Genomic DNA, 5,387 nt, shown 5'->3' with positions numbered 1-5,387 from the left:
TTCCTTTTTCTTCTCATTTCTTAAGACATAAAAGCTTTTTGCTAGACTCTTCTTTTCTTTCTTTCTTTTTCTTTAATTAGAACCATCTTTAACAATCTCATACTTCCCATTCTTTCACTAGACTTTGGTTTTACTTAAACATATTCCCCTCCTAAAGACTCTAACCTTTTCTTTCTCTTTTTCTTCTCTTCTTTTCAAAACAGCCAAGTACCAAACCCAACAAGTGAACCACATAGTCCTATCTAGTTTGAAAAATTGCAAACTAGAACTACACAAGGCCTTACTCTTGTCAGTTCAAACCTAACACTTTCTACCAAGCTCAATCCCAAAATAGGCCTCACACTCACAAGAATAAACATGGCTTGAAAGAAGGGTTGGTTAAGGGTAGGAGAAACTGATTTAAAAGTGAAATCAGCTACTTGGATCAACAAGAGTGGTAAAAGGGAGAAAGATGATCCAAATATGTGTATGGTATCCATGAGTTTAAAGCAATGCACATGTTGATGATTGAAAGTCAATATTAGGTTCTTATAAGTAGGAAATGACATCAAATCATAACATGCTTCAATTTAGACCAAATGCAATGCAGGAATTCAAGGCTTGGTTCAATCTTATGCTTCTAACTACTCAACTAGCATCAAAGTACTATTAACTTGGACATTGATCCTAGTTTAGTGAATTAAGCAAGCTAACAAGGCAAAACTCATCATAGATCCCTAATGCAAATATTAAACAGTCCTTCATGAAACATGCTAACAAAATCCTAATATGCAATGCAAACTACATGAACACTCTTTTTTTTTTTTTTTTTTATAAAGATTTTTTTTGCATAATTTTTCAAAATTTTAGGGTTTTTCGATGCCATAGATGAAATGCAATTACTAACATGATTATGCTAAAAATTTGAAATAAGAAAACAAAACACAACATCAAATACTATCTCAAACCCTCCCCCAAACTTAAATCACACAGTCCTCTGTGTGAAAGAAATTTGATAGAGGATTCAAGACTAAAACAAAACACAATATGACATGCACTGGTATTTACAAGGAAGGTGATAGTGTTACCTCATGGATTGTGGAAGAAGCTATCCACATCCTCATTCATGCTCTCCAAAGTCTATTTGGGGTCTTGTTGTTGACTTGGAGAAGGAGATTGGGGCAACTCGACTATTGCCATCGAATGGTACTCGGTCGAGTGCTCGATCGAGTGGGGGGATCGAGTTGGATGCCGAGTTGGAAAATACTGACCTTGCTGCTGGTAGAATTGCTGCAGGAGTGCTGGATCCATGAAGTACTGGGATGGGAAGGGAGGGTAACCTGGTTAGCCTGGATATGCTGCTAGAACTGGGAAGCCATAAGGAGTTCTGGGTTGGAACTCAGCCGAGTGCTTTTGGGGTGCTCGGTCGAGTGGCTGCAAGAGTGAACCGGTCGAGTGCCTCGAAATTTGTTGTTCTCGGCTACTTGAACTTCTCTTCCTCTGAATTGGCTCGTACATTGAAGCTCTAGCTGGTTCCACAGGGTTTTCAGCTCTTGAAAGTGCTCTAGTTGAGCTATACCTCCTCAAAGGGCTAGAATGGCTTGGAGATGAGTTTGCACTCTTCAATTCAGCAATCTCCTTCTTTAAGCCCTTGATGGACTTAGCCATATTGCCCACCTTCTTCTTCAGCTTTTCAAACTTCTTCCCATGCCACTTGTTCCACTTTTGTAGGAGTGTCAACCTCTTGCTAGTCTCTCTCACTCCTCTACTATCTCTTGGGTTAGGCTCATAATCTTCAAAGTAAAACTACTCTTCCCCATCAGCCATTTCTACATCTCTAGCTTCATCAATTCTAACTTGAGCTGTCCCATCAAACAAGAACTCATCATCTGGCCAAAAGTCAATGTTTGCTCCTTCTTGTATGGTGGTGAGCTCTTGATTGGGTAGGACAAGCTGTATTTTCCCAATTGTTGGAAGCTCAAAATTGAAAAGGTGATTTCCTTGATGCATTTCCTTGGATAGTATTAAGTTGGAGGTGAGATAGCTTGAATCAATCCATCTTGGCATGACCTTCTTTCCTCTAAGTGGCACCTTACCAGCTTGTAGTAATGGAGTGATGATGCCTCCAATGGTTAGGGCTCCCATTGAGCCTTTGTTGTGCAATTTGCCTACCCAGCTTCTCAAGTATATCATGTGATCAATGAGCACCATTACAAGGTCAGTTCCCTCTCTGCTTCCAAGGATGATGCTTCCATCTTTTGCTTGAAGGATTATGCTATTGAATGCCACATCAATCATATTGAACTCACCCTCATTCACATTTCCAGTTTCCTTCCTAGCAAAGAAGGTGTTTGCTAAGGCCTTGTGGAAGTACATTAGGACTGGGCTTCTTATCTTGGAACCCTTGGTCTTGGAGGATGAGTATGTGATGTTGTCTCCAATGGTTTCTCAAATAGCATAGAGCTCTTCTCTTGGTATGACCATGCTCCTCTCACTACCAACTTCAAAGGCAAATATCTTGGCTATCTTTTTCAATGAAAGCTCATACCTTCTCCCTTTGATAGTGAAGTCAACATGACCAGGTCCAAACTCCTTATCCTTCTTTGTGTAGCAATGCATCTTGATTGTGGCTAACAATTCACAGCTTTCTTCTTTATACCCTTCCATGCAAAGCCCCATGAACTTACTTAGTTTGCACTTCTCAAAAAGACATTCCACATCTTCATCAATGCCTAGCTTCTCCATGGTTTCCTTGTGTGGGTATCTAGTCCCCAAGAACTGCATCCTCAAGAAGGCTTCATAAAGCTGCCTTTGAGTTAAGCTACTAGATTCTTCTTCACCATCATCTTCTCCCTCTTCTTCTTCATCTTCTTCTTCACTCTCACTTTCAATCTCCTCTTGTTCAACCTCAACTGCTGGCCTCTTCCCCTTGGCCTTGTGTCTCCTAATGTGCTCCCTAAGAGTGAACTCCATCTCTTCTTCACTCTCAGTTCGCTCAGGGTCTTCCTCAGCTGACTGATGCCTCTCTCTCGCAACCTAACTCGACCGCCTACTCGGTCGTGTGCTTGCTCGAGTGGTGGGTCGAGTGCTTCTTCCAGTTTCTCCTCTTGATTCAAGACGAGCATCACGACGATTCAGGGAGCTTTCAGCCGCTTGTCGAGACTTCCTAGTAATCTTTGAAGACATTTTCGAATAGAATATTCAAATCTGAAATGGGAATCTTTGACCTGCTTTTTGCTGCCACTCGTCCCCACACTCGACTGCAAGTGTTCGAGCTCCTTGAACAAAGTTTGAAATTCAAAAAAAAAATCTTCTTTTTCTCCCTCTTCTCGATCATCCAAGAGAAATAGGAATCGAGTGGGCCTTAGTTTCTTGATAACTCGGTCGAGTACCTCTCGTGGGCCGGTCGAGTGGGCTCGTGAGTCTACTTCCCCAAGTCCAAATCTCTCCATACCCATCTACACTTTCATTAAAAAGCCTGCCCAACACAAACATAAAAGAAAAGAAATCAAAACTACAAGGAAAATAAAACATATGTACAATGATACCTTAGGGACTTCCTCCCTAGTGAGCTTGTTTAAAGTCACTAAGCTTGACTTTTGATCCCTTTTCATGCTTGGTTTAGAGACCAAGGAGGTGATGAAATCCTCCCTGGTACCACTTGATCAATGTGAAGTTGACCCTTGATCACTTCACCCTTAACACACAAACCATATTTCTTCTTAATCTTGAGCCTTGGTCTTGCTTTCTTCAAAGACCTCTTGTTAAGCTTGATTTTGAGATCCTTCACCAATTCAGTCAACTCTTGAACAGAACCCTTAAGCTTTTCCACTGAATCCTCTTGAAGAGAGAGCTTAGCCTTTGGAGTTGCCACTTCACTTGAGACCTCATGACCTCCTTTGTCCTTGATAGTGAAAGGTTGATCATCAATGGTAGGCAGATTGGTTGGGTTATAGATGTCAAACTTCATGGTTAAATCCTCAGCAATGTTCAAGGTTACAAGACCTTCCTTGACATCTATAACAGCTCCAACAGTGGCTAAGAATGGCCTCCCTAGAATGATAGGATCTTCAGGCTCCTTATCCATCTCTAGAACCACAAAATCTGTATGAATCCTTGCCTTCCCTATCTTGACTGGAATGTTTTCCAACCTACCAACCACATCTTTGTTTGACCCATCAGCTAGGCATATGTGAAGGTTGGTGGACTTGAATTCAGTGTGCCCAAGCTTTTGTGCTATAGAGTAAGGCATCACACTGATAGATGCTCCCAAGTCACATAAGCACTGGTTGTAGTGAAGATAGCTAAGTGAGCAAGGCAGATAGAATGGTCCTGGATCCTCAAGTTTAATTGGGATGATAACTCCCTCAAGCTCTTCAAGGTCCTTTTCGTCTTGAGCATGGGCTCTCTTCTTTGACATTTCAAGCAAAAAATCCTGATAGAGAGGATATGGATCATATTGTTCCAAGGCAGGTCCTCTCTCTTCTTCTTGGTAAGCAATGATGACTTCTTGTATGGCCATCACTTCCTTCTTCTCAATCACAGCTTCTTCCTTCAAAGCCCTCACTTCCTCTTGTTGCAAAGCCATCATTTCCTTTCTCTCAATGATTTCCCTTAGTTCCTTCAGCTTCTGTGCCTTGAAACGTCCTGGGAATGGTAGAGGCGGTTTGTAAGCAGGAGGAATGTACTTAGCAGGCTTGACAGCTTCTGATCCTTCAACTCGATCGACCAGTCGAGCTGACACTCGGTCGAGTGCTGGTTCGAGCACATGGTCGAGTGAAATGCCGGATTCAGTTTGCTTTGCACAATCTTCACTCTGGGCTTCAAGAAATGACCAATCCTCCCAGCTTGAATTTCACTGTCCTCAGTGACTTCTTCTTCATAGACATGAATGGCCTTAGCAGTGAACTCCCTTGGGTTTTGAACAGCTTTTCCAGGGAGTTGGTTAGGCTTAGGAGCTGAAGTAGAAGTAGGCTCTCCATATACTTCACTCTAGAGTTGAGACCTTCAAACTTCATGTTGAGATCATTATACTGGGATGTTAATCACTGGTTCAACTCATTAAACTGCTTTGCCTCTTCCATCTTTCCATTAGCTTGCCCAATCAACATTTGTTGCATCATAGCTCTCAAATCTGGTTCTTGGCCTTGGTTAGTTTGAACCCTGGTGGGAGACACAATTGGGGCTGGAACACTTGATGTTGCTGCTTGGGTACATAGTTGTGTTNGTTGAGTTGGGTAGACTTGATCTTGAGGATTGGCCACATTAGTGCTTCTATAGGAGAGATTGTTGTTCTTGAATCCTCCTTGGTTGTAACCTTTGAATCCTCCTTGATTATGTATGTAGCACAACTTAGCAAATTCTGCATCTCCTTCTTGAACTGGAACCTCTTCTTCACCAATGAAATG

The sequence above is a fragment of the Camelina sativa genome, chromosome 11, assembly GCF_000633955.1.
Source record: "Camelina sativa cultivar DH55 chromosome 11, Cs, whole genome shotgun sequence".
Classification (NCBI taxonomy): Eukaryota; Viridiplantae; Streptophyta; class Magnoliopsida; order Brassicales; family Brassicaceae; genus Camelina; species Camelina sativa.
This window is presented reverse-complemented; position numbering follows the sequence as displayed.